The sequence below is a fragment of the Sphaerodactylus townsendi genome, linkage group LG04, assembly GCF_021028975.2.
Source record: "Sphaerodactylus townsendi isolate TG3544 linkage group LG04, MPM_Stown_v2.3, whole genome shotgun sequence".
NCBI classification, from domain to species: domain Eukaryota; kingdom Metazoa; phylum Chordata; class Lepidosauria; order Squamata; family Sphaerodactylidae; genus Sphaerodactylus; species Sphaerodactylus townsendi.
Genome location: NC_059428.1, coordinates 88,104,746 through 88,111,784, shown reverse-complemented (window position 1 = coordinate 88,111,784; position 7,039 = coordinate 88,104,746). Strand labels below are relative to the sequence as shown.

Genomic DNA, 7,039 nt, shown 5'->3' with positions numbered 1-7,039 from the left:
TAGGACTGTACTGAAACAACACTAATTCTGAATGACAACAATGTGAGGAGGAAATATTATATGGGAAGTTTTCACTCCAGTGCCATGAGTCTTTCAGGGAACAGGGAACCCTCAGGAATGACATGGAGGTGAATCGAGAATCTGTAGTGTAACAAGGAAATTGGTAGAAATTATATGTCCTTTCCATCAACAGAAAAAACTAGACTGGATTCATTTCACGCTGCTGAAGGTGGTATTGCACATTACCATATGGCTTCAGGTCTCAGAATATCTTGATTCATTCATTAACTTTAATTACCATGGCTAGTAGCTGCTGATGGACTTCTCCTCCATGAATCTATCTGGTTCAAACAGATTATAAAATTCTTGGCATGGAATGGTCTTGTTACTGCAGCCTTGTGAATAAACTAATAAATGAGTGCAGGGTATTTACAGCATCCTAGTGGTGGTGTGTAAGAGCATTAAAATGCTTGTGCAGATTGTCACTAGGAAACTGTGTGATCTGATCAGCTAATACATCAGTTCCTCCATGCAGATGTAGACTCAGAATGGTTCCATGTGTTAGAATGTATGCATTAGGCCAAAAACCAATATCAATAAGTTACTGTGCTTGTCAGGTTTAGTGGGAATCAAGTGCACTTCAATCAGTGGGATTCATTTCCAATTAAATATGTTTAGTACTAATGACTAAGTTCATAAAGTTCATTTTAATACATTTGGCAGCTATATAAACATTTAAACTTTAATTCGACTGTTGTTTTTAAATACCAATGCTGTCCCACAGTAGTCAACACAATCTAACAGACTTCGCACGTTTAAAATGAGCACAATCATTTTTTCTTGCGCAGCTAATAGAGGGTGTGCGGTAGCTGAGGAATGTGTCACAGTAATGCAGAGAGCTGTAATGATGTCAACTTGTTATTTACTTTGCAAATCTGAATGACTGAGCAAGGGGAAAGGAGAATCAATCAGCCACAATGTGACCCTGCAGGCGGAAAAAACACAGCTCTCTCACCAGTAAGAGGTTGGGGGATGGGAGGCACATGTAACCAGGGCAATGTTGCATCATTTACTTGCGTTGCTTGTTGTATCGCTCCCCGCTTTTCTCGATAGGGATGTTATAGCTCAGTGTGAAGCTGCACAAATCTACAGGAAAATAAGGAGGAGGGCTCATTCAAGACAAAAGAACGTCAACATCTGTTTTGAGTGCTGAATGGCAACTCATATGTAATAAAAAACTATTCTGCTGAATCACAATTATGGAGACAGTGTAAGTGTATATTTTAATGTGCTATAATTATTACATAGAAGCATTGGTTTTAAATCACTCATGAAATATATAGGGTATATAAATATTATGGGTTGTGTCCTGTTTTTAAAAGGGGAACTCCCTCTGATATTTTTCTTTCTGTCAAAAGCAGGCATTGTGTTATTACCACTATTAGGTTATGTTTCAAATGACACAAAACTGGTTTAGGACTTTCTGGCTCACCAGAGGCGAAATAACGTTTTAAAAATGGGATAAGAAACATAGAAGATGTATCTGATTATATGTCTAGATGCTTAAACAGCACTTACAGTGTTTACTCTATGTGTATGTAAATATATATATATATATATATATATATATATATATATATATATATATATATATATATATATATATATATATATATATATATATATATATATATATATATATATATATATATATATATATATATATATATATATATATATATCCTGCCCCATATATATATATATATATATCTCCTGCCCCATTTTCTATAAACAGGTTTTAATTATAGACATATATAAAGAGGCAAGGAAACTGACAGTAAAAACAGGTTTTTCTTCCTTTTGATCCCCTTCTGCTAAGTTCCTAATGTGAATATTTCATTTATATGCAGAAGAGGGGGAAGAGAAGGATGTTTTGTTTTAGTGGAAGAAAACAGCGTTCCAATAATCCACAAAAGTGACTAAGGAGTTACTTCAGGACACTGCACTTGGGGAGGGGGGATTAATCAGATATGTAAGGTGGACATTTGTCTTTTAGCAGATGCAGTGCTGCAAAGCATACGTCCAAAGGGGGGATTCTTTGTAATTTCTGCTTTCTTCCATTACCGAAGATCAATGTGGCTGATCTCCCTCCCCCGTCTCTCCCTCCCCCCCCCCCCCCCCATTACTGACTGTCTCTGTGGATCTATCTGTATGTGTGTTTATGTGCTTCTTTCCTCTCTCTCTCTGGGCTGTTGCTGTCTCTAGAGGAAGCCTCTCCTTTATGCATACACACCCCAAGCACACTAACTAATGAACTAGTGAGCAGCAGCACCTCCTGACCGCCATTCCGCACCCAAAAAAACTTTCCATTTCCCTCTTCCCACTCTTTGGGACTTCCTTTTGATCCCCTCCACCCCCACCTCGTGTGTGTGCATGTCTGTGCAGAGGAAGAGGGGGAGCAAAGAGTGTGTGAGGGCTGCTGGAGATTTACAATCCGCCTTCACGCTTTTGGGACCTAGGAAAAGAAGAGTTCCACCATGGACTGCAAGTGAAAGGAAGTCTGCCTCGTGTGTGTGTGGTTTTTTTTTTTTGCAGAAGTTGAGGCTTTTTCCTCTGTCGCTTGCCGAAGTGTGAGCTGTGCCTTTATTACACGTTGAGGGAGGTGAGTTGGCAGAGGCTCTTTTCTTCAGTAGTGGGGGACCTTTTTGTGTCTGTCTGTGCAATTCGACAAAATGCAATTTGCAGTCTGAAACGGCGTCAGCTTGCCATGTTTTTTCCCCCCAGTGTGATGACTTTCAACTTCCTCGTGCTTCCCTTTCGCTATTGCTGGGCTTGATCCTATTGTTATTCATTTATAAATAGATATATCGATGCCTAATGCTCAGTCGACTTTCAGGATGGGCTGCCCTTACCATCTCCACCCCCACCCCCCGTTTCCCTGCGTGGTTCGTTAAAGTGTGACTTGGGGTTATTTTTGTAGTGCTTAAACGGCAAAAGTCGCTCAAATAGGCTGTAAACTCCCATTTAAAATAAAAAAAAGAGTGTCCGAAATGTTTAGTGATTTCAATGTTGCCGTGTAAGATGCCGTATTTCTCCTTGAAAGGGGATTTTAAAAAATGTGTAGAAGTGTTGGCTTGGAATGGGGGAGGGGAGGAGAACCGCCTTGCTTTTTTATCATGTCGGTGTGTGGAGGATGGGAGAAAAGAGCACGAGGGAGGGTGTTGCTGATTAAGAGGAACGAACTTGGATGTTGACACTGTATTTTAAATTCGAAATATGTGTGTGTTGGGGGAGGGGACGTGAGAGAGTCGCACTGTAAAATGGTGTGGAGTTTGCATAACCCTCGACGTGGGGGAGGGGAATCCCATTCATCTGCAAGGCTTGAATCAGCAAACTCTGGGAGCTCATGGCTGGGGTGAATCGTTACATTTCGTCTCTTCTGGTCTCCCTCGCTCCACGCCTCTCCCAACCGAAACAGAAAAATAGGGTCTCCCGTCAATTAAAACAAATGCTTTGAAAATGGGCAACATTGCAACCTGTTGACTTCAAGTTTGGAAGTCCGGAGTTTCCACTTTCCTCTTTGCCCTGCTAAACCACCACTGCTTTCCAACTAGTGTTGCCCGTTGAGTTGATTTACCTAGTTTATGCCCTCTTCATCTTAAATCTATGCTGTCGACCTATTATTTTGATTTTAATAGGGTTGTAAGGGACAAACTCTGGTTTCAGCCTGGCGCTCACATAAATGACCCTTGGCTTACTTGACTTTATAGAGTCTTAAATGGCCAGTGCCCCTCCCCCACCTTCTGAAAGTTTTCTTACTGGAGCTTCAGAACTGTAGCAGGTAGCTTACAAACCTTCTTAGACAGCTTAACCTAACTACAGGAACCCTTTACACTTGGCTATACAGTATTGTATGCTTTTTTGGTACATGAAACTAAAAAGCAGCATGTGAAAAAAGCTTTTTCTACTCAGAAGAATATAAAAGTTAAACACGAAATAGGATTTATTTATTAAAATTTTCAGTTAATAAGTTTCTTAATGTGCCTTGTGTTGTCCTGGCTGTAAAGTCAGGAAGTATTAAAGAACTGTTTCTGTGCCAGATTCTAGATTTAAAGCTGCATGCTCCTTCCTTGACCCATTATTGATAAAACAAATAATTTCATACCTAAGGAGCAAGGTTCCTTATGCTTGACTGCACTTGATGGATATATATCTTGTGTGTCTTGTCAGCCTGGCCCCACACATAGAGTCCAGACTCATTACCTTTGTCCTGCCTGGGCTTCTTTCCACCACCTAGGCCAGCATCAGACAGAACAACTGGAGCTCACCTGCTTTAGGGCTCACCTGTCTCTCTCTGGTGTAGGCATTTGTCCATTCTCCTGGCCCTTTTATCCCATTTTTATTTCCCACTGTGACTCTACCTTCCTCTTCACCCCTTATTCCTTCTCTACCTTTCATGTTTCCTATGGATCTCCTCCCTCACCTGGTTCCACCCTTCCCATAACAGGGTTGGGCATGCCGTCAGCCTCCAGGTTACTCGGGAGGAACCCTGTTGTGCAAAGGCACTCTCTCAACCCTTCCTTGGCCTGCTGCCTCCTCAGCTGTGGTAGGTGCTTTGATGCCAGCTCAGCTCCCCAGCTGTCAGTCTGTGTATTTTAGAGATGGGGCTGACTGGAGTTGAGACTGGTGGGCCTGGAAGGCTGGCTGCCTCTGACTCTCTGGCTGCCTCTCCCCTCTGGCTGCCTGTGACTCTCCTGCTGTCTGCTAAAGTCTTCCATCTCTGTAGGGTGTGGGTCTGGAGTTGGAGAAATGGGATGGATAGTATGCTGGGTTGCTGCTGGAGGCCTGGACATCCACTAGAGCAGGCTTCTCCATGGCACGCCTGCTTGTAGCCCTCCTCACCAATTCTTAGGTCCTTTCTCCCTCAGATGTTTGGCTGTGCTGCCGAGGGGAGGGGTAGCCGAGTCCTGGGCTGATGAGGCGACGGCTGTGTCCAGGCCTGCAGGGTCAGGGGTCCATCTCGTTCCCTGGCCACCGCAGCCCTATAGGTCTGTGGGGCAGTTGTCTGGGACCAGGCCTTGCTGGGTTGCCCCTGCTCAGGCCACACCCAGTCTTATGCCAAAATGTGCATTTTTCAATTAATAGGCTATTGTATTTTTCATAACGGATATAAATCTATCTTTGTACGTTATTAAAAATCATGCATCCCAAGAGATTGATTCACTTACACAGTCCAAGATTACCAGAGGTGGTTATTCCAAAATAGCAAGGGTTTCTGCAGGTTTGTTTACATAGTTGGTGAATCCCAGTAGCCTTTTAGCTATAGCATCTTGTAACCTTCTTGGGTCACTGCTAGTGCTTGATATGAACAGCTTGATCAAATTCCACCCATCTGAGACTGCCATGTTAATGTTTACATAATCTCATATTCTCTAGTTCATTTAACCTTGAAGTTATATGAGTGAGTGATGCTGGTCTATGGCTGAAAGGACCTTGTGACAGATCAAAAAATTGAACTTTTGAAATTTGAATTAAATAGTAGTGTATCATATCTGAAATCATTTCAACTATATATCTCAACCACGTAAACATAAATATTGCAAAGTAAGCAAAGTTTCTGTTATTTCAGAAACAGTAAAGAGCCCCATGATAATTTGTATGTGTATGTTAAACAACTTAAAAGAGTAATTGTGAAAGGAACTACTGCAAAAATGTGTAAAGGATGTTCCTATGCAAACTGTCTGTTGGTTATGTGTAGTGCATATTTAGCACTTTCCCCAAAACCAGGCTCAAAGTAGTTCATTTAAATAATTCATCTATAATATATCTCAGTTATCCCTTAAACAGTGAAAATATGAAATGAAAAGATTGTTTTCATTTTGCCTTTAAACCCGAAACCTACTTGCCTACCTGCAGAATTTTAATTAAAAGAGGAGAAACAAAATTTTAAAAGTTAAAAATTCATCTTCTGGACTACACAGTGGCAGCTGCACAAAATACATTTACACTCTCCATAGAGTCAAATTACAGGCCTATTTCCATGGCTAGTGATAGTGATACACTCTCATCTCTGTGTCTCTATGGTAAACATTGTGTAAATATGACATTGGTAATTACAGTGGTAGTGAAATCAGTTTAATACTGGAAGGGCAATCAGTACAACTTCTTGGTTCTCTCAGGACAAGATGCATCTGGACCTTGTTACTCGTTGCTATAATTTTCAAGCAATTTATTTATTTATAGCCAAATTTTCTGACTGAGACTCAAGGGGGATTACAAAATATAAGAATGCAGTCTGACAGCATAAGTCATTCAGTAAACAATGCAATAAGAGCAGGATTGCAAAATCAGTAAGCAATGCAACAAAAAGTGCATAAAACACAACCTGTTCATAGTAACCAAAATAATTGTTTATATCCTGAGGAATATTAATTACTTGTGGATGTTTTTGTGGGAAGAACAAAAATTGGTTTAATGTCCCTAATGTGTTCAACTCTAATTCTTCCATTATTTTCCTTTGTATGCTCCTTATAAATGGGTTTTATCTGGTATTAAGGTTGATAGAAGGCTTAATAGCAGTAAAATTAGGCCCATTTCCCAGAGCTACTGGTTACTTGTACAAAGGCAGCTTGAAGAATTTGTGTTTCCTGGCGTAAACTATTGCTTCCAGGACTGATCCTTTAAAAACAACAACAAACCTGTGAAAGAAATTAGGCAGTGTTTAACTCCTAATGCAGATTTACGATAATGATGAATTATGCAAATCGAGTAAATTTGACTGTGCTATCTTGTTTCCCTTAATGTTCTCAGAACAGAGGTATTGGGAGGATCCAGCTGCCACACCTCCATTGATGTCATTGCGTTTAGGAGGTTGGTTAGGATTGCTCGGTTAGTGCGGTGTGTTTTATGTAGGTCTCCGTTTGTCAGAAATTCAATTCCTGGAATGTGCTGTATCATGTCTTCTCATTTTGGATTTTATTACATTTGTTGTGTGGTAGCTGCACTTGCTTGCAATTCACTTCTGGGGTAGTTCAAGGTT

The 7,039-nt window shown here is 40.8% G+C and overlaps 1 protein-coding gene across 1 annotated transcript in view; it reads left to right on the top strand.

Annotated features, from left to right (window-relative positions):
- The first annotated feature begins 2,188 nt into the window (after window positions 1-2,188).
- The window catches only part of TBL1X (transducin beta like 1 X-linked), a 169,878-nt gene continuing 165,027 nt past the window's right edge, over window positions 2,189-7,039 (top strand). The window contains 1 exon segment of the mRNA XM_048493434.1: window positions 2,189-2,662. The gene's annotated coding sequence lies outside the window, so the exon portion shown is untranslated.